Below are 23,551 nucleotides of genomic sequence, written 5' to 3' on the forward strand. Positions count from 1 at the left end.
TATTAATCAATATTGTGCTGGAAGTTCTAGCTAGAGCAATTAGGCTAGATAAAGAAATAACAGGCACCCAAATGGGAAAGGAAAAAGTAAAATTTTCACTATTTGCTGATGATATGATCCCATATCTAGAAAATTCTGAAAAATCCAAAGAAAAAGCTACTAGACTTAATAGAGTTCAGCAGAATACAAGATTAAAATGCAAAAATCAATAGCATTTATATACACTACTGAGGTGCAATCTGAGGTGGAAATCAGGGGAAAAAATCCATTTATAATAATTCTAACAATCAAATATTTATTAATAGAGTTAACCAAGGAGAGAAAAGACCTTTATTCAGAAAACTACAAAACATTGCTAAAAGAAACCTATGAAGACTTAAATAAATGAAAGGACATTCCATGTTCATGGATCAGAAGACTAAATATCATTAAGATGTACATTCTGCCCAAACTGACTTACAGATTCAATGCAATTCCAACAAAATTCACAACAGCCTTTTTGGCAGAAATCAAAAAACTAATAATCAAAAATATTTGGAAGAGTAATGGGCCCTGAATGGCCAAAAATGTCTTTAAAAAGAATGAAGTTGGAGGACTCTCACTTCCTGATTTTAAAGCATTTCACTTAGCTACAGTGGTGAAAACAGCATGGTACTGGCATAAAGACAGACAGATTGACCAACAGAACCAAATCGAGAACTCAGAAATACACCCTCACATCTACAGTCAAGTGATTTTTGACAAGTTTGTTAAGGCCACCCAACTGGACCAGAACAGTCTATTCAACAAATGTTGCTGGAAGAGCTGGACAGCCATATCCAGAAAAGGAAAGAGGACCTCTATCTCACACCTTATACAAAAATTAACTCAAAATGGATCAAGGACCTAAATGCAAAAACAACCATAAAATTCCTAGAAGAAAATGTAGGAAAACACCAAGATCTTGTGGTAGGCAGTAATTTCTTAAACCTTACACTCAAAGCATGAACAACAATAGAAAAAATAGATAAATGGAACCGCCTTAAAATTAAACACTTTCACATTTCACAGGACTTTGTCAAAAGGGTATAAAGGCAGCCAACTTATTGAGAGAAAATATTTGACAATCACATATCTGATAAAGGTCTAATATCTGTGATATACAAAGAGATCATACAACTTAATAAAAAGACAAACTAACCAATTTAAAAATGGGCAAAAACTTGAAAAGACAATTTCCAGAAAAGAAATACATACAGTGAAGAAACACATGAAAAAATGTTCAACATCATTAGCGATTAGGGAAATTCAAATCAAAACTACAATGAGATATCTTTTCACATCTATCAGACTGGCCATTATTAAAAAGTTGGTAAACTGCAAATGTTGGAAAGGTTGCAGAGAGATAGGAATACTTATTCACTGTTGGTGGAGATGTAAAATGGTTCATCTGCTGTGGAAGATTGTTTGGCAGTTCCTAAGATGTTGAACATAGACTTGCCATGTGATCCAGCAATACCATTCGTAGGTAAATACTCAGAAGAACTGAAAGCAGTAACACAAATAGACATCTGCACCCTGATGTTCATAGCAGCATGATTCATGGTTGCCAAAAGTTGGAAACAACCCAAGTGTTCATCATCTGATAAATGGATAAACAAATTGGTGTGTATACACATAGTAAAAAACTATTATGTGATGGTAAGAAGAAATGAAGTTATGTAGCATATGACAACATGGATGAACCTGGAGAACATTATGTTGACTGAAGCAAGCTAGACACAAAAGGCCAAATGCTGTATGATTGTGCTATTACAAACTAATAATTAGAATATAGGGCACTGGAAAATAGAATGAGAGTAGAGAAAGGAAAACTGAAGGTTAATCTGTGCAGAATTGGTTAAAAGATTGTTTTTAAATCTTTGGAAATGAATGGAAATTGTAAGAGCACATCATGGTGTTTGTGACTAACTGAGCTATTATATGGGTATGACAGTTGTTGAAAAGGAAAGTTGAAATACATGTATATTACTAGAAGGAAAGCTAAAAAAAATGTAAAAACAGACTGTATACCATAATGAAACCTCATGTAAAATATAAATATGGGTAATATTGCATATATAAGACTGTTTTTACAAAATATACATGTAAATAAACTAGAGAGAAGTAAACAGAATAGCAGCTATGTATGGCAGGGGAAGCATAGAGAGATTGAGAGGTGATGAATTTTGTTTGTTTGTTTGGTTTTAGTTTTTAGTATTATTGTTATTGTTACTGGAATGGTGAAGATGCTCTGAGGATGGTTGGAGTGGTGAATGCATAGCTATGTGATTGTGCCAAATGCCATTGATTATACACTTTTGATGGATTTTGCTTGGTTGATGTGTATCAATAAAATTGATCTGCAAAAAAATGAAAAAAATACATTAGAAAAAAGGCTACATGCCTATAACATTATTAACTATCTCAAAAGATTTAAAAATGAAGAGAAAATTTAGGGTATTTTAGCACATTCAACACAGGAGAAATGAAGAGAAAACCATTCTGGCAATGAATAAGTTCTGATCGACTGAAAGATCCCAACTGCTAGACCTGCAGTGGTGTCACCATCTAGCCATCCAAAATAAAATAGATAGAATTGGGTAACTGAAAACTAAATTGGAGAATTAAAAGGAGCATTAGACTCTAACAGAAAAAGGAGGGGGAGGGATTAAAAATAAAATAAACTATTCATTCGAAGAGAGGGATTTGCATTCACGAGGGACTTACAGGCTCCAAGACCTGAGAGAGAAGGACCTATGCTAGTTGAGTTTCTTGATGACATTGCAGACTGTAACAGAGGAGCTACTCTACAACCCCCACTGCCTGTGGATGTGGATGTGTTGGTAGACACAATTGTGAACCTAAAGTAAATGTTTCTTGGGTTCCATGTAATTGCTTGTCTGATAGAGAATCAATAATGAACTACACCAACCTTCCTGTTTCATAGTTAAGACGTGCTGGGATGCACTACTGGGCCTCAGGATACAAAGTATGCTTATGGTGAAGGCAAGGCTGTGCCTGAATCAAAGCAAGCCACAGAACTGAACCAAGCAACAACCCTCTTCGGGGCAAAAGTAGACAACCAGACACTGAATGAGCAATAATTGTCTCTGAGAAAGAGACGCACCTGTTGGAGACAGTTCTTATCACTAGAGCTGGTGGGTGAGTGTGTCAATAGTCAATGTTTCAATGAAACTTCTGGGGCCAATGCTTTGTATTTTGGAACAGAAAACTAGTTTCTGGAGATTTCCCAGGGCAAGTGCTGGGAGCAGAGGACCTAGGAAGGGTGGTATATATAGCCACATCATTTGTGACAGAATTTTAAACAAAATTTATGCTGCTTTTTGAAAGGGGAGGAAGATATTTAAGATAGGTATATTAGTCAGGCAAAGAGTGTTAATGCAAAGTATCAGAAATCTGTTGGTTTTCATAAAGGCTATTTATTTGGGGTAAAAACTTACAATTACAAGGTCCTAAAGAGTCCAATTCAAGGTTACTTAAGAGGTACCTCCACACCAAATGTCTGTTGCCCTGTGTTAAAGCAAGACGTCTGCCGATATCTGCGAGGATTGAGGCTTCCTTTTTCTCTTAAGTCTCCATGCGCCCAGCTTCTTGAGATCGCTGATGTAGGCTAAAGGGCTCATTTCTTTCTGACTCAGCTGCTCTGGTCTCTTCACAAGGTCAGCTGTAAACTATGAGGCGAATGGCTCCTCTCTCTCCCCGGGGCTGCAGGATCAAAGCTCTCTCCTCTGCCTTGTCTATGGAGCTCTCTTCCTCTGTGTGTCTCTTCCTTCCTGCTCGAGTGTCCATTTGAATGGGGACTCAACTCCGCACATTCTAACAAGGTGGCTAAATCAAAGCCCTCATCTTGATTTCATCAAGTAAATGTAAAGCCTTTGAATTTAATACATTTAAAGGGTATCATACCCAGAGGAACAGACCAGTTTATAAGCATAATCAATATCTTTTTTTAGAACTCATAAATATCAAACTGCTACAATAGGAGAACTGGTTAGGAAACCCCAATAAAACTCTGATCTGCATGGTAGTCCAGGTCTTACAGCTTTCAGTTGAAGGTTCTAGAAGAAGTACAGTACATGTGAGATGCTATTAGATACTATATCTAAGGACTTCTAGAAATGGACAGAGTTGGTGCCAGGGGAGGTAGGGTTTGAATTGCAGATAAGCATAATAAGTGAATGTGGCAAAAATAGAATCTCTTAAAAGCTGGAAGCAGGCTTCGAGCACCTTCAGGGCCCTATCCTCTAGGTGGTGAGGGAGTAAAAGACTCAGGATGTGTCAGCCTTAAAGCAGGACTCATTGTGGTTTTGAAAGCAGTTTTTATTAGCATAAAGTGCCATGGAGGCAAAAACCAAATTTATATATCCCAAGCAAAGAGGACACGAAAATAACTGTAGTTCTGAGATGAGTTTAAGGAAACTTCTTTTAATATAATGCAGTGAAGATAGGTGCCAGAGAATTTGGTTCAGGAAACTGGTATGGATCAAATAAATGTTAACAAGAACCCATTTAGAGTAGGGGGCATATCTAGAAATTTACTTTAAGGCAATTTGGACCTCAATGATACCTCTTGATCTCAGCAATGGGAGTACAAATTGAAGCAGAATTTGCCAGGCAGAAGTAACTAATGCTATTTCCATGATGGGAACATATATTGCATGTATAAAGAGGAATAGTACAAAGTGATAGTAAGTTACTTTATTGGTATACTAAACTGTTCTGTTCCTCTGTTTTCCCCAGCCCCCAATACTATCTACGCTTTGGTCTTCAATAAAGGTTCTTGTTGAAAGACAAAAGCAGACTCTCCCAAACAACTTCTCTTTGGGTCTTGCAGAAACCCTTTGAGTAGAATATGTTTGGCATACCAGAGCAGAGGCAGGAAGGGAGCAGGAGGGGAGAGAGGGATATTTCCACAACCCTAAGAGAGAGAAACATTGGCAGATCCTTTTCCTACTCCTTCTCGGTGTCCTAGGAAGGTGGGTAGAATTTTGGAGAAAAATGGTTCCATGACATGTATAGACATGATGGATTCCTGAGCCCTGGTGCATGGAAGCAGCAAAGCTATGTAATTTCAAGGGGACCTTTCATCCATAAATCAATGGCATTAATATCCAAATATCTTAGTTCTTATATATTGCTGATATTGCTTCAGTAGCATCAACTGTGAAAAATGCTGAGCTTACTTGATCTCAGGAAAAAGGAAAGGGAGAGTTGTACTGCTGTATTATACTTGGGATTATAATTAGGGATGGTATTCAAACTAACCAACATCAAGTATGGCACAGGCATCTCCATATCTGGCATCGGCCCTGACTAATATGCACATGTATTACCTCTGAACAACCAGTGCAGTCAGGGTAGTATTCTCAGCTAAATCTTAGCCCTGGTCTGTGTATCACAAATACATAATTTTCAAAATTATATGGCATGATGATTAGTTTTATGTGTTGACTTGGCTAGGCTACAGTACCCAATTATTCCATCAAACACTAATCTGTATATTGCAGTGTAAATACTTTATAGATGTGGTTGATTTTACATAAAAGAGATTATTCTTGATAATACAGACGGACCTCATCCAAAAAGCTGAAAGGCCTTAAAAGAAGAACTGAAATTTCTCAGAGGAAGAACAAATTCTGCCTCAAAACTGCAGCATCAGTTGCTGCCCAAGAGTTTTCAACCTGCCAACCCGACCTATATATTTTGGACTTGCAAGTCCCAACAATCGCATGAGTCAATTCCTCGAAATAAATCTCTTAATGTATTTTCCTACAGTTTCTCTTTCTCTGGAGAATTCTAATAAACATGGGAAGATGGAAATGTGTTCAAACAAGCATTTTATTATTTGAAATAACTTTAAGTCTCATCTTTATATATTTTTCTGCTCATCATATAGGTTACTAAGGCCTAGATTCAGGGATACCACTCTGGCTTACATCATTCTGAGAAAAATCTCCCAAAATAACATTATACACACACATTTGCACACATGCACCCACATACAACAGAGCCAGAAACATTCTACTTAAGACACACTGAATTTCAGATGCTCCCAGACCAGATTTCATCAATAGAACATAAGCCATTTTCCTATCTCTGGAATCTACAGGATAAGGTTGCACTGCTACTCAAAATGTGGCCCCTGAACCAGTCATCGTGAAGATTCTGCCTCATTGAGTAGAATTTCAGCCTTCTCCTCTCCACCCCCCACATATTAAATTTTGAGAAACACTGATATAAACAATGGCATGAGCCCATCCTATTTAAAGGTATATAATTTAGCTACTATCTTCCTCAATTATTCCAGATTTCAATTCACTTTGAGAAGTTCAATTCAGTCCCCTCTTGGTGCATTGGAAAACCTTCAGCCATAGTGTCTAAAAATTTGTATGGACTTCAAGGACATAGACCACTAGTGACAAAAGACAAGATCTATTTTGGGTTTTATTCATAATAGGAAGGTAGTTCCACAAACCCTAAATTGTCATTAATACTTTCATAGGGTAACATTTAAGGATCAGCTAGTGAATAGTACAAACATTTCTTAATCACTGCAAGCATGACTGTGCAGTCTGTGACATTCTTAGGGTATCAGTTTCTGTGAATTCTTCATTCTGCTTCCCACCTCATACCACCTTTCAATTTCTTTAGAACTTGTAGTAAACAAAGGGGAATACAAGTCTATAACTAATGCTAGAGTGAGAAATTTTAATAAGAATTTTGATAATGCACAAGACTGCACAAATTGATTGACAAAATTCTAAATTATTGGTGGCTTATTTTACTGTTTTTGGTATTTTTTAATATTAGAATTGGAGAAATTTTTCATTAGTTACTGTGGAAAAGAGGAATACAGCAAGAAAAGAGGAAAACAAAAAGAAACCCAAAAAAGTGACAAAGTATTCATCACTTTGGAACATATAAAGAGCAGTAATGAGAAATAAATTGAGAATTATTCTTCAATAAACAATAGAAAATAAAAACAAATTACTATAGCTTGATTTCGGATGAATTCTGTTTGTCAGTTTAAATATTCATGTAGCAAATGCCTAGGAAATTTCTTATAGTACCTTCTCATTCTATTTTTCTGTCATCAAATCCAAAAATGATCACAGAATAATTTTGAGATTTTAAAAGAAAGATTTTGATGATAAGTGTGGATGGTAAATACATATGTGAATTTGGGACATCTGAAAATATAAAACATCTGAGCCCTCCAAACTAACAGCTATTAGAATTTATTGCATCTATGCCCTCTTTTTACTCCCCCACCCTTCTTCTGGTCTCACTACCTCTTGACCACACAATTACAACTGACTTCTAACTGATTTGCTTGCCTACAATCATCATACTCCTCACAGAACTATGGTATATCCTTTTGCCAGAATAATTTTGATTTTAGCTCTAATTGTGTAATTCTTCTTCTCTTATCTAAATGAATACATAGAATTATGTATTAATACATAACTTTTGGGTGTAAGAATATTTCTGTTCCTTTCAAGTCTACCTTCCTCCCTTGGCTTTTCAATTCTGGTTGACATTAGTAAGAGTTAGCATTTATAGATGCCTAGGTATTTTATCATGCAGTGTGCCCTAGGACCCATTATGTTATTAAGGAAAGTATTTCCACAGAGAGACTGTGGAAAGCACAGGGGAAGATGCCAAAACTACTTCCAACCTGAGTTTCTGAATGATGACACAACCTGCCCACTACTTTGTTTTATGAACAAAAAATAAACTCTGTCCTTTTATGGCCATTGGATTTTTTGGATCTATTTATTACAGCACTCTAGCATACATGAATACAAGTAGGTACTATTTATTATTTCCTTCCATTATAGTTGAAGAAATGGAGATTCAAATTGGTTAAGGGAACTTGCTCAGCATTTTACATCTAGTAAGTGCTAGAACTGAGACTTGGATTGAGATAAGCCTAGAGCAATTTTCCTTAACCATAACATCATGCTACCTCAATGAAACAAGACTCCCTAAAGAGCTGGTGCTCTTTTGTGATATTCATGGCTCTACAATATTTGATCCTAATCTCCCTCTCCACATTTTCATTTTCCTGGCTCTGTCTTGGGTGTTTGTCACCTGAAATGTTCTTTCTGTCATTGAAATCCCACGTGTTTCTCAAGGCTCAGCTCATATGCTACTTTCTTAATGATTGGCCTCCCCACAGTGTGCTTTTTAACTTTCTTAGACTACATGATAATCTGTCTTGGTTACAATTTACATCTAAGTATTATCATCCCTTCTATTATGTTACACAGTTTTTGGGTTTGTTTGTTGTGGTGGTTTTTCATTTTTATTTCTCTGGCAGGTGCTATTGCATTCTCTCCAATTCTGTTCAAGAGGAGAGGAAGACAGCAAACCCATGATAATTTTCTAAACCAGTCATAGTTATCCTATGTCCCTTTTTGAGATACTCACTTTCCCAGCTCTTCTTGAAGCTATGGGTTGTCAGGTGGCACAATTGTAATTAATGATAACTAAGCTAAATTCTGCTAGGAAAGCAGACTTGTTTCTTCTAGGGAAAATTTTCTCTCTGACTAGAAAGAGAGATGAAGAAAGAAAATATATTCCCTCCTTCCTGATTTGGGGGCAGATGTGCAAGGATGTAATATTTATAGCTACAGAAGTCTTCCTGATAGCACATGGTGACTAGGCTAAGGTCAAATATCCATGATGCTTGAGATGGTAGAAAAGAAATATGAAAAGGGCCTGATCTTTTATAACTTTATTGAGCTTCCACAGCAACACTAGGACTGCTTACTTACTCACTCTTGTATGAGATAACTGAGTGCCTTTATGAGCCACTCGGAGCCATGTGTTAAAGCTGGAATCGTCCTTGCTACAGAACCATGCCTGAAAAAATGTTGACCACAGTTATTAGGACTGTTCACAAATATTTCAGTTTTCTTCCTTCCAGGTTCACAGTCAAATTGTTCTTTCTCACCACTATGCAATTAGGCACACGGCTGTGTTAAGTTCCCTTTCCTATAGCACAGTGATCATGATGCATTTGTGCAAATTGAGCTTCCATTAGCCTGGTCTCCCTAGAAAATTATCGATGCTGACTCATGTTGGACACAGAGCCTAAGCAAGAAACAAACCCTTGATTTATTAAGCTGCAGAGATTTTTGTAGTTGTTTTATATTTAGCAAAATTTAGCCTATCTTTACTTATCATGGCATAATAGAATGCATGGTCACAGATTCCTTTCTTCAGAATCTGCTATACTAATCTCATCAAAATATATCAAATATTAGAAGCATGCAATCAATGGAGCAATAAGAACAATTTTTAAAAAATTATTTGGGAGAACAGTCTTGTGTACCTTCAGATTATGTTAACAGCATTTCAATTTTATGTAAGGAATATAGGGAGTTAATATTTATTAAATATCTAGTAGCCAGAAGACAGTATGATATAAATTAAATATTCAAGAACAAAATGAATACTGACCTAAACAAATGCAAAATGGATGCTTGTGTCATTTAAATAAATCCTTAAATAAGGCTACATTTTAACTTAAAATTCAAGTAAAAGTTTCCAGAAAAATTAGGAAACATGAAATATTCCTTAACAGAGACTATCTATTTGTGTTTCTTATCAATATGGGAGGATGCAATCAAGTTTAGAATGTTCATATAATTAGTTGTAATATTCATAAAAGTTAAAGAAATAGATTTAATTATGTTACTGTGGTCACTAATCCCAAAGAGTTTAAGTACAGATTTTGCCACTGAAAAAAAAAGATTTAATTTGAAAGTTAAAAATGCTAACTTTTTATTAAATTATATTACCAAGGTAATATAGCCTTAGAAATTTTAATAGGCCAATATTTGGAATTATATGATACTGATTTTTTTGTAGAAAATTGACATTAGAGTTAGACCCCAGTTTTTTTAGATTGCCAATTTATGGCTTCAAATTTAAAAATTTGAAAATTATACCAACCTAAATTAGTACCTATATGAAATATAGAACCTTGGTAACATGGATATCTTACAAAGTATTAGCTACCCCTATCTCTGAAATACCAGGGTTACAAGGATGCCAGGTTATAAGGTTGTATCCATATATAAAGACATCCACAACCAGAACTCTACAGCATGAAAAATATTGTATAAAATCTTTCAGCAGGCTCCTAGATCATGCTACCAGTTTCAATGACTAAGGCATTATTCGCAAATCTGTTACAGGTAATTTATAAGTACTAAACCAAAAGTTGAAAGAAATGAATAAGAGAGACATGATGATATATTAAAGCCTATACTTCCCCTTCACAGCAAAGAAAGCATCAAACTGAAGAGATTGGTGTTACACCATAGATTAGTTCCTGAAATGACACTACTGAAAAATGTTATTTTTAACATTACTGTAATTTAGAAATCACAGTGTTATGTGCATGGGCATATAAAAGGCATTCTCTCAGACTCAGTGACAGTGATAGGAGAGATAGATTTTAACGCATGTTCAAAGTCAATCATTTCCTTTAAGACCCGGTAGACTTTCATTACAGTAACATACATATCACTTTTATGAGTTCAGTGTCATCTAGTGGAAAAGCAGAGGCTTTCAAATCAGTAGTCCTGAGTGTGAATCTCTGCACTAAATATTAGTCAATTGAAGACCATGGAAAACCACTGAACTTTTCAGTTCTTCAATTTCTTCACCTAGGTAATAAGGGGGGCAAGTATTTTCCTTGAAAGGTCAAGAAAGTTATTTAGTTAATATTCAAGAGAGCAGCACCCATGAAAGTCATGAATACTGAGCAAAGTGCTAACTAGAATCCTGAGATAGTGCCATTTGTCGAGAAGTGAGTGGAAAATTATCTTAGTTTGCCAGAGCTGGCATGACATATATCACAAAACTGGTTGGCTTAAACAATAGAAATTTATTGTCTCATGGTTTTGGAGGCTGGAAGTCCAACATCAAGATATTGGCAGAACTTGTTTTCTCCCATCTGTAATGTTTCTAGCAGTCCTCTGTCATGAGGCAAGCTCTCTCTCCTTTGTCTTTCTCCTCTGACTTCCTGCTCATCTGGCGTCTATTAACTGACTATGTTTGAATTTCCTTTTCTTACAAAGACTCCAGTTATATGTATTAAGGCCCACCCTGATTCAATTTGGCCTCATCTACATAACATCTTCAAAGACCTTAGTCACAAATGGGTTTACATCTATACCCTGACTCACCTTGACATAATCAAGATACTATTTTTATTTTTATTTTTTATTTTTTTTATTACATTCAGAAAATATGAGGTCCCCATATACCCACCACTCCCCTCACCCCACTCCTCCCTCCATAGCAACAATCTCCTCCATCATCATGAGACATTCATTACATTTGGAGAATACATCTCTGAGCACTGCTGCACCTCATGGTCAATGGTCCACATCATATGATACTATTTTTAAATGGGTCCACACCCACAGGAACATGGATTAAGACTTGAAATGTCTTTTGTAAGGAACATGATTCAATCCCCAAGAGTAACTATCAAGTATTGTACTTCCTGAAGCAATGTTTAATTTCCCTTACAGAGGTCCGCGTTTCAAACCTCGGGCCTCCTTGACCCGTGTAGAGCTGGCCCATGCACAGTGCTGATGTGCGCAAGGAGTGCCCTGCCACGCAGGGGTGTCCCTGCGCTGGGGAGCCCCACGAGCAAGGAGTGCGCCCTGTAAGGAGAGCCGCCCAGCGTGAAAGAAAGTGCAGCCTGCCCAGGAATGGCACCACACACGGAGAGCTGACACAACAAGATGACACAACCAAAAGAAACACATATTCCCGTGCCGCTGACAACAGAAGCAGACAAAGAAAGCGCAGCAAATGGACACAGAGAACAGACAACTGGGGTGGGGCGGGGGTGGGGGGGAGAAGGAGAGAGAAATAAATCCTTAAAAAAAAAATCCAAAACTTTTAAAAAAATAAAAATAAAAATAAATTTCCCTTAGAGATAATAAATAAAAATGCAATTTTAATAGAAAGAATGGCCCAGTCATATCACAGGGAGATCCATTTTATATACCATGTGACAAAGACAAGGAAAACCTGATGAGATTGTATAACTAGAATCTGGAAAATCACTGAATTGTCAAGAAACTTATTTTCTGACTGAAATTGATAATACATTTAATAGGGTGTTGCTATTTTGAGAATGCTATATGGGGAATGAACAAAAGACAGATACCTTAAAAATAAACACAGAAGCTCATGCCCCACTAGAACAGTTAATACTAAAAATAGATTCTTTGGGAATCAGAAATATTTTGGGTTTTGTTGGTCACTTTGCTAAATTTGCATAGGTGCACTCCACAGAGGATGCTACATCTGTGCTTCAAAAGTTGTTTTAATCTGGGTACCATCTTTGAGCCAATATTACTTAGATAATTTAGCCAGATAATCTGGAATGCAATTGGGAAAAATACCACATCATCCTATCCTGGGGGCATCTCTTTAGAGGGGTTTGATAAAAGAATTAACATACTTTGTAATATAGAAAGCAATTAAAAAGTAAAAGAGAGGAGAAAAATAAATGTGCACCCTAATTCATGTCTATAACTATATCAAGAACACTGACTACATTTATATACACAAATTACAAATATATATGCACATACACAACCATTGAGCCATCTGATTTTCTTAAGGATCATCAACAAACTTTCCTGACAAGCTTCTCTAGGATTGGTCCAACTGAGAGAATAACAGAAGAAATTAATCTCAAGGTAAAATATGCCTTGCTAAGCAAGACATTGCTTAAATTAACAAGCCAAACAAGTAACACATTACTAAAATACTGGAGATTGTTCTAGAAGTTGATGAAAATCTCTAGCAAATATGATTCCAAAGGGAACTGAGATACCTGTCTTTAGGCTGTTCATAAAAAATGACAAGAAAATGAAGATGTTTACTCTGAACTTTCGATAGAAGAATTTAGGCTTGGGATGTTAAATATGTCTCATACCCAACGGCTCCAATCCAATTTCTAGTCCTAGGTGAGAGATATCAACTAAGGAGGCTCAAAACAGCAGCAATGAGAATCACTTAAATTTAATAAGCAGTATTATATGCCAGACACTTTGCATTGTCTCAGTTGATTCTCTGCAAACCAATGAGGTAGGTCCTGCTCTTAGGATAGGATAGGATACTGAAGATAATAAAGGTCTCAGAACAAATTAGTAAACATGGGACTCTGTTCCTAATTTTTCTTCTTTTTTTAATTCCAAACCCTCTGTGCTTAGCACTTTTTAATCTCTATATCATCTTGTGTTTCAGACGAATTTTACAATGGACGTAATTATATAAAGAGAGCTTTAATCTATTTTTTTCTTTTTGTTGAAGAAAACCTATCCCCCACTAAGGCAGCATTATGACATTTCCCTTGTACTGTTAAATAACTGCCTGGCAAACAATAGCTTGGGATATTAAAGCTTAATTACTTTGTGTCAATCACAGGCATATTATTGTCCCCATCACACATCATGGATGTCTTCATCAAACCATTTTTCAAATCACAGTCTAATTGTCATAAACTTGAGAGACCTAACTGGAACATTGACTACATTTATACACAGAAATTACAACTATATATGCATATACATATATAATTACTCAGAGAATACAAACCATGAAGATTTAGCAAACTCAGTGTTAGCTCATTAGGATCTATAACATTCTATTGGTGTCTATCTTAAGGAACTGATTCTTATTGCCCACTTTTACATAGGAAGATAGAGATCCACTTCTTCCCATTGCCCCTGACAGTGATGCTTTGTCTGAATGTCTTGTTCTATACCTAAATGATTATTTACAAAGCACAAGTACAGATACAGTGAATTCAATTTAAAAAGACATAGTGCCACAACCTCACCCTGTATCTTAGTGTTCCTGAGCTACTATGACAAAGCACACAATGGGTCGGCTTAATCAACAGGACTTTATTGGTTCGTGGTTTTGAGAAGAGGAAAAGTCCAAAACTGAATTGTCAGTAAGGCAATGTTTTATCTTCAAGGAACATATGTTCTGGTGCTGGTTCCTAGAGATCCTTGGGACTCCTTATTTCCTATCCTTGCCTCATGTCCCATGGTACCATGGTAATGTCCTCTCCTTTCTTTACCAAGTTCAGTTCCCTCCCTTGGCTTTCTCTTATTCTGACTTCCATTTTCTTTCCTTTTAGAAAGACACCAGTAATCTAGATTAAGACCCAACTTCATTCAATTAGGTCACACTTTAACTAAAAATAAAATCTTCAAATGGTCCTATTTACAATGGGTTTATGCCCACAGAGATACGGGTTAATATTAAGGAACATGTTTAAACCAGGGTATATAAATCAACCTAACACACCCTGCCACAGTCACAATGTTGTAGAACATAGTTAAGGGAAGGAAAATCTTCTGCAAATACCATTTCTCAGTTGTCAAAGTCTGTATTTTGAGAAAATTCATAAGCAAGAATCTATGAATAATAAGTCACTGAAGCAAAAAACCAAACTCGCAGTACAGGTAAGATCACATAAAAGGCAAAGACAAGATCACATAGAAGGCAAAGGTAAGATCACACAGAAGGCAAAAAGGTAAGATCACATAGAAGGGAAACAAAGGATTCCAGTTGCAATAAGGTCGTTCCTTAGGGTTTAAGTTTTATGACTTAATTGATTAAGGGTTATAATGACTTACCTAAATAGGAACAAGAGACTACTTAGGAATCCTTTATAATTCATTATATAGATACATATGTATAGTATACAAAGTATTTATTATTCTTATTACACAAGGTAGGTCTAGTCATTCTAGTCCATAGACGAGGAACATCATTTATAGTTAGAGTATTGAATCAGGCAGAAAATAACTTTCCACTAAAAAATGCAGAAGGCAGTCTGTCTCTGGATAGCTTTTTACAGAGGCCACCCATGAGATGCAAACATATCAACAATTATAACCTGAAGTTCCAAAACCTTTATTTTGAAGTTAGGAAGTATGCAAACATCTTGAGATTATGTATGTGCAAAATGTATGTGTATACCAATTTTTCTGTGAACATTCTTCAACTTTCATCAGTTTCCCAGAGGGATTTGTAAACACCAAAAAAGTTAAGAACTACTATACTACAGTATTATACATAAGGAAAACATGTATGTACCACGTTAAAGGGCAACTTTGAAAAGCAAAGAGCCTCTCACTTGTCATTTTGAGTAAAGAAGAGACCATGGTCAAACAAGTATGCATTAGGGGGGAAAGCAAAAGAGGAGTGATACTACAGGAAAAAAAAAAAAAAAAACAGAAAAAAGAATCTTACCCAGACCCCCAACCCCATAATGTACAGAGTTCAAATTATTATTTTCAGATTTTCTTAATTTTCTTGGATATCAGTCCCCTAAAATCTGGAGGCAAAAAACAAGCAGAAATAATGGTGAGTTGACACTTGCTGCAACGTATTTTTATTTTTTAATTCTATCATTGATATCTTTTTTTTTAAGTGTAGGGGGAATAGCCTCTTATTTCAATTAATTTTTAAGCAAAGATAGGGAAGTCATAGCTGATTAAAGCATTTAACACTGATAGAAAGGTCAAAGAATGAAGATGGTCTCCCTCCAAAATTTTGAAAAATTAAAAAAAGAAAATGAGAGGAAAAAAGGAAGGAAAAATAACTGAGAAAGGATTAGGCATTTAAATTGCAGCGTTAAACTAAATATAATTAGGCCAAACTTGGCCCTCTCCCAGAGTTCATAAACCCACACCAAGGAGCTCTCCAGGGAGAAATACAGTCAAAATGTGTCTTCCTTTAATGACCCATTTTAAATAGCTAACACTGTCTTACCTGCTCTCAATTTCCACTCAGTTTGTAGCATTCATCTTTCCTTTTAAGTACTTGACCGTTTGCCTGTTGCAGAGGTATTTACTACACCAAATTTGAAACCATTGTAAAGGACATTCTGGAATTTATCAGGTTTATAGGTGAAAGAACATTGACTATAATGTTGAGATCAGTCAGTGATTCTCCATTTCAGTACAATCACTCCTAATACTTGCTTTTGTTTGATGTAACTATAGATTAACTGAGGTAGAAAAACTGGAAATGTTAGGAAATACCATTTAAAAACTATTTTAAACTGGAAACACAAGTCTCACTGTTGGGTCCGAGCTCCTTAGTCAGAGTGGAGAAGTCAGGGCCGTTAGCAAAGAAAAATGCACGTGGAGTCATGGGGAGTTTATTCCACGCTCCTTTAAGCTTCCTTTGTTCTCTCCTGCTCCTGCTCTGCTCTTCTGTTTACATTGGAGCTGCTTTTATGTTACCACTATCAAAATATATGATTGATTCTTACAGTGGCATACTGATCATGTTATATATGCTGATTAGCTGGCATATGTGCCAGTTGGGATCACGTCCTTCCCCTTGGAAGCCAAAAGCAGTTATGCTATGTCATTGTTTCCCGGATATAGCCAAGAAGTATCCAGGTAACTATTGGGCTCTAGCTACCCCTACATACCACACCTTAACAGCCAGTATCTTAAGGGCTCCCTACCACAGGGCCGCATCCTGGACTCAAAGGCCACAGCAATATAAGACACAACAAAATATAACTAAGAAAGTTACAAAACCAATGCTGATTAACACAACCCATTTCCAAGTGGATCCCAGATAGTCCCAAGTATTTGGCACCATTCCATCAACACCCAGTTCGACTATTAACGATAGTATGATTACAAAGAAACTGGGAGGGGGAGAGCGGGCTCTATCCACTATTCTCCAGGAATCATTGGCACGTTGTTCAATACACTGGAGTACTATTTCCCTCAATGTTACATGTTCAGCTGGAAGCCACCCCCACCCATTATAGACAGCATAACCCACTGGGGGGGGGGGGGGCGGTGGTAGGGGGGGGATATTGTCCATATCTCTGTGGAATAATGCTTCTACTTGTCTTCATATTGTTTTTCATTCTGGTATGGACCAGTCAGCTGTCTGAAGCCAAGTCCAATTAGCCTCAGTTGCTGGGGCAATGGTCCATGAAAGGCCTTCTGTTCCCTCTGCTGGCAGGTCAATGCATTCCTAGCACTGGGTTATGTTGTAAGCATGGGCATGGGTGTGACCCCGTGACAGTATAGTATGGGCTGCTGTCAACCTGGGCGGAAAGACAGTAGGGCTAAAGATACCATGAGAGGTAAATCACATCCTTCAGGCAATGTGCACATGACCTGTTCATCTTAGGACAGAATGGTGGCTGACACTGGTAGACGCCCTGGTGTGCAATACCATACCTTGTCTCCCCACACTAAAGTCGACCGCAAAGGGGAGAGCTCCACTGGGAACAATGGTATGGGCCATGTTTGTAAGACAAAAGTTCCCCTCAGAACGGTTCCCCCTGAGTTTTCAGGCAGTGCAACTCATACCTCAGATGGCCATTTACAAACTCATGGTGTCCCGTTCAATCCCCTTTCCACACCATCCCCATATGGTAACAGGACGACTCTCCAAGTGGGAACTTCAGTTACAATAGTCCATGGCCATGTCCATTCCACTGTTTTGTCCTGACCCCAAGGGAGTGGGGGCAGGCAATACTAAAGTTCCATCTAAAACTTTAGGAAATGCAAGGGAGTCTGAAGTATTCATTAATACATGTAAGAGTAAAGCTCATCCCTGTACAACCATGTCTACGGGTGACTGCCCTGTTTGATGTGGTTGCTCATTTAGAAGGCAACTGCCTGTGGCAGGCAGGTAGCCCACCAATGCAAGGTTGGCTCCTTTGGAGACATCATGCATAATTTGTTCTTTAATAACCATTACACCGTTCAATCATGCCTGCAGCCTGCAGTCGATATGCATCATGTAAATGCCAATCAATGCCTTCATTTTTTGCCCAGGTTTGCCCTTGAAACCTGTGAACTGGGTGCCTCTATGACTCCACCCTTCAAGGGGACACCCATAACAAGCACTTAAAATATTCAGTGCCACAATGATACTCTCATGTGTGGCTATTCGGAATGGAAAGGTAAAAACTAAAATTGTAGTATCCACAGCTGTGAATAGGAACTTATATCCTTTCTCAGAGGGCAGGGTCCACTGTAATCTACCTGCCATACCTGTAGGTCTATCTGCTGGCTTTACAACCCCTTTTTTCATGGACACCCGATGTCTATGTGGGTATTGTTTAGCACCTAGGTCATAGGCTGTTACCGTGTTCATTGCATCTGCAGCTGTTAATGGCATGCCTTATCACCTGGCTATCTGCAGGAGGGATTGAGTCCCACATGTCCCATGTGCAGACTGTCCATCAGATGGTATAAAGCTCTTAATTGTGCTACACCATCTGCAGCATCATTTCTTGGACTTATGAGAGGTTTATGCCCTGCAACATGATAAAGTTATGTTGCATTCTTGTCCTTTGGACCACAAGTCCTTCCACAAATTTTGTCCCCAGAGAGGTCTTTTACCAATCACCCATTCTTGCTGTTCCCACTGGGGCAGTCCATAAAGTTAGTCCTTTGTACATGGCCCAACTATCTGTACACACAGTAAAGGGGCCAGATTCATACATCATAACTAGCCAGATGCTCTCATTTCAGCCTACTGGCTGCTTTGACTAAATCTGGTTTAAAACAGATATTTTCTGTATCCACTCAAATATTTACAGCAGTCCAAGACATCACCATGACTTTGCTGGACCCATCTGTATACTAGGCATCAGCTGGGAGAGTGCCTGTTCTATCTCTGTATGGGTTAGGCTCTAAAGCCTGGGGACCAGGAAGCCTTCTGCCTGAGGGGTCACCTTGACACTCTACTGGTCCTAACACTTCCTGCAACTGTGCATACAGGGGGCTAGTCCACAACATTGCATCCCAGTCCTGGGGGCATTCAAATACAAATGTGCCCATTCTGCCACAGGGAGGGAGGTTCATACTAGGACTCATTGTGGTTCTGTAAGCACTACACATCCCTGAAGGGTGACATATACTGTTGTGAACTGGCATTCAGTGAAAGAATAGTGGAGTTCTGCCCGTTTCCATAGTTGAGAACAGAATCCTATGGATACCCTGCATTTCCCATGTGTTTGACAGAGGCCCCATCCATACCCAGCATCACGACAAATGACATAAAATTGGAAAGGCAGGGAATGATCAATAATTTGCAAGGTCTGAGCCTAACCAACTGCCTGCTTGGCAGCTTGAAAAGCATGTTCATTGGTATCAGTCCAATCCCAAACACTTCCCATCTCCTAGAAGGCATACGAGGGGTGGATTATCTGTGCCAAATGAGGTATAAACATCCTCCAATATCCTAATAGGCCAGTAAATGCCTGTAGCTTTTTTTACAGTAGTAGGCCTGGAGTTTGCTTGTACCTTATCTATTACTGCAGGGATAACTTTTGTCTTACCTGACCAAACAACTCTCAAAAATTTAGCAGATAATCCTTTATTTCGATGACTGCCCAACCCCATGCTGTCAGCCTATCTCATAGGTCCTTGGCTGCTTCTTCTAAATCTGAAAGAGAATCAGATGTTAGTATGCTATCATCAGTATAATGAAATAGATGGACAGAGGATTTATGCATACAAGTAGAGAGAACCTGCACAATCAAACCATGACAGATTGTTGGACTATGAATATACCCTTGAGGAAGCACCATAAAGGTCCACTGGCATCCTTCCCATGTAAAGGCAAATTGTTCTTGACTCTTGGGTCCAATATCTACAGAGAAAAAGGCAGCTAAATCCACCACATAATGATATTGTCCTAACACATGTGATAGCTGATCCATGACCCCAGTCACTGATGGGACTGCTGCATGTAAAAGGGAGTCACTTTGTTTCATGTACAGTAATCTACCATCATGCACCACATTCTGCCAGGCTTCTGGACAGGTCACACAGGGACTATGTGCAATCTCCAGTCCTCCAACCTCCCTAATCAGTTCCTCCGCCCTTTTGTCAGTTTTCATAGACATTGTCCTCTGGTTCTACCTGTAAAACATCTTGTAAATGGAGAGGTCATCCCATTAGTGGGGGCTTTTTCCCTGCAACTCTGAGTACTGCTGTTCCCACAGCAGCTCTTTCAGAGAGCTAGTAGCATTTCATTAGCTTTCTGATTTGTCTTAGCCAGATTCACACCAGCAAGCAATGAGGTCTGTCCACATTTCCAGTTAAGACACATTCAGCAGCTGCAGAGACTTGCTCCCCTGGACCCACGTTGGGCTGGTCCCTCGCCCCACCATAGAGCTCCCTCCTCATGCTGCTCTGGTATGCAGAAGGAACTTTTGGACTCCATGGTCCCACTTTACCCATGTATAGGGCTAAGAAGGCTGCTAAGGAACCAAAAGTACCTGGAGGAGCTATAGCCAGAATCATACGGGTAGAAAAGAGTTCACTGTCTGGGAACATATAATTTACCTGCAACATCATTCAATGCATTCCCATCTCATTTACAATCTGAACCAGGTCCATATAAGTGACTCATTTACTGACAGTCTCGGGGAGCTCCCCAGCATTGTGCCGTATCATCTGACACAGAATCCTGGGGGTGGTGTGGAGAGCCAGCCTAGGGCTCATCACAAGTACTCACAGTACTATCAGCCTCCCTGAGAACTGTCTCTTCCTCAAAACACACTCAGTAGGGCCTCTAGTCCCTCCTGCCAACCTGTAAGTCTCTGAACATGGCCTTGTACAACCAAGATTTCTTTGTGCTGCTCCCAAAACATAGTCAGGAACAACAAGGGCACTTTTCCAGCCCATTCCTTCTGAGAAAGGAGGTAGCGTAGCTCCCAAGGATTCCAGAGCCTTTGCAATAGACTCTGCAGTGGGATGAATCATATCCCAGCTCTCCAGAGGGGCCCATTGCAGGAAAATCTCCACCACTGGATACTAAAGACCCAAAGGGGGCCACAGCCCTCCCCAATCATGCACTGCCGGGTCCACCAGGGCTGAAGATCCACTCACCGTTCTCAGAGGATCCTTCTGACTATGCGAAATGCTGGGTCCAAGCTCCTCAGTCAGAGTGGGGGTGTCAGGGTCCTTAGCAAAGAAAAAGGTATGTGGAGCCACAGGGAGTTTATGCACACTGAGTTTACTCCATGCTCCTTTAAGCTTCCTTTGCTGCCTCCTGCTCCTGCTCTGCTCTTCTGTTTACATGGGAGCTGCTTTTATGTTACTACTATCAGAATATATGATTGGTTCCGACAGTGGCATATCTGTCATGTTACATATACTGATTAGCTGGCATATGTGCCAGTTGGGATCAAGCTGAATGCAACTATACTGTGTCATTGTTTCCCAGATATAGCCAAGAAATGTCCAGGATGCTTCAGCCATTTAACTATTGGGCTCTAGCTCTCCCTATGCTCACCAATGACGGCATTTTAAAAAAAATGAATATCACAGAAGGCAAAAGAACAAAACTTACAAGTCAGGCAGACATATGTTTAAATCCCAGTGCAGGACTTCAAGTTTCAGACTCCCACATAAAGAACTTGAAAGTCATTGCTTTTATCCTTACAACAAGAAAAACTGAACATCTGTAATTTTTCTTGGACTCATCAGAGAACTGAGTTCACAGGGCAAGCCTCCACCCTCATATATGAGGAGACAGGCAAATCCAGAGAGAGTCACAGGTGAGATGTACTTACCTGAAAGAGAAGCTGCTGGAGCCATGAATGGGTAGAATACTTAAATGGTAATTTTGTCAAATTTCTGGAGGCTGACACTGGACTAGTTTGAATGAGAAATCTCTGGTATTCATGATCTTAGAAAGCACCCTACATTTTCATGAGTTTTAGCTCCAGGAACCTTACCTTCTCACTACAAAGATCCAAGAAGGATTCCATTTTGACTCTGGGAGAGGAAGGGGAAGATAATCATTGTGAATTAAGATCAGTGCAGTCTCCATAACACGGACCTACTCTCCAGGGAAAAATAAGCAGAGCCTTATCCTAGCTGTGGGAAGGGCATTTCTCTCACTAAAACCCCTTGGGTCTTCCCATCTCAACTAGGCAGGTGGAGAGCTATACGACTGGAAGCACTTATGAAGGTCAAAGACCAAAGACACATTTAATCATAAAATTATACAAAACTTACTCTCCCCCAAACCAACAGGGCTCCAATATAATAAAAGTGAACTGCAGCTACAGCAAACATCTAAAACAGCCCAAATTCTAGATGGATTTACGTAAAACTTTGGGAAATATAGCAGGCTTGGCTTTTGATACAAAATTACAATGCATTGCAACATGCAAGATAAAACACAGTCTGAAGTGATAAATATCAGAATCAGATTCAGATATGACACATATGTAGGCATTATCAGACAGGGAATTTAAAATTACTTTGATTAATATTTTAAGAGCTTTAATGGAAAAAATAAATGACTGCAAGACCAGATGGGTAATGTAATAATAGATGGAAATTCAAAGGAAAAAAAACAAAACAAAACAGAATGCTAGAAATAAGAGTAACAGAAATAACGAATGCCTTTCATGGATTCACTGGCAGACTGGACAGAACAGAGGAAAGAATCCGTGAGCTTGAAGATACATCAATAGAACTTTCCCAAACTGAAATGCAATTAGGAAAAAAGAATGGGAAAACAAAATAACAAAAGTGTAATTAATATGTTAAGAGAAAGGATAAAATAGAATTAGAGAAAATGCTCAATTAAAACAAGAAAGAAAAAAATGGAGGAAAAGAGTAACAAAAAACAAACAATGAATAGAAAACAGACATTGTTGATATTATTTAAACTATATCAATAATCACTTTTAAATGTGAATGATATAAAAACACCAATTAAATGGCAGAGATTGTCAGAGTGAAATAATAAAATAAGATCCAACTATATGTTGTCTACAAGAAATCCACTTTAAATATAAATATATAGATAGGTTAAAAAGAAAGGAATTGATGAAGATATATGATACTGAAAGTAATAAAAAAGAAGCTGGATTAGCTGTATCAATTACAAACAAAGCATATTTCAAAATAAGGAAATTTTTCAGAGATAAAGAAGGGCATTGCATAGTAATAAAATGGTAAATTTCCCAAGAAGACATAAGGTTAAATGCCTAACAACAGAACATCAAAATATGTGAGGCAAAAATGGTAAGGGCTAAAAGAAGTAGGCAAGTCCACTATGTTGTTGAAGATTTTGCCACTCCTCTTTAACTGACAAATCAAGCAAGAAGCAAATGAGAAAAGGTATAACACCATTAATCAACTTGCTTTAATTAAAATTTGTAGGCTACTCTATCCAATAACAGCAGAATACATATTCTTCTCAAGATAACATGGAACATTCACCAAGACAGACCACATTTCAGGTCATAATACACACATTAATAATTTTAGAATAATAGAAATCATACAAAGTATGTCTTCAGACCATGGCGAAAATAAACTAGAAATCAATAATAGAAACATAACTGGAAAATCCCCAAATATTTGGAAATTAAACAACATACTTCTAAATAACATGAATATTGGGGAAGAAGTCTCAGGGAAAATTTTAA

The 23,551-nt window shown here is 38.1% G+C and overlaps 1 long non-coding RNA gene across 1 annotated transcript in view; it reads right to left on the minus strand.

Annotated features, from left to right (window-relative positions):
- LOC131279287 (uncharacterized) overlaps positions 1 to 19,491 on the minus strand; it is a 35,480-nt gene extending 15,989 nt beyond the window's left edge. Inside the window, exon 1 of the long non-coding RNA XR_009186669.1 lies at positions 19,433 to 19,491. This is a non-coding gene — a long non-coding RNA (uncharacterized lncRNA). The remainder of the gene's footprint in view (positions 1 to 19,432) is intronic.
- Between the last annotated feature and the right edge of the window lie 4,060 nt (positions 19,492 to 23,551).

This window comes from Dasypus novemcinctus, chromosome 7 (assembly GCF_030445035.2).
Source record: "Dasypus novemcinctus isolate mDasNov1 chromosome 7, mDasNov1.1.hap2, whole genome shotgun sequence".
NCBI classification, from domain to species: Eukaryota; Metazoa; Chordata; class Mammalia; order Cingulata; family Dasypodidae; genus Dasypus; species Dasypus novemcinctus.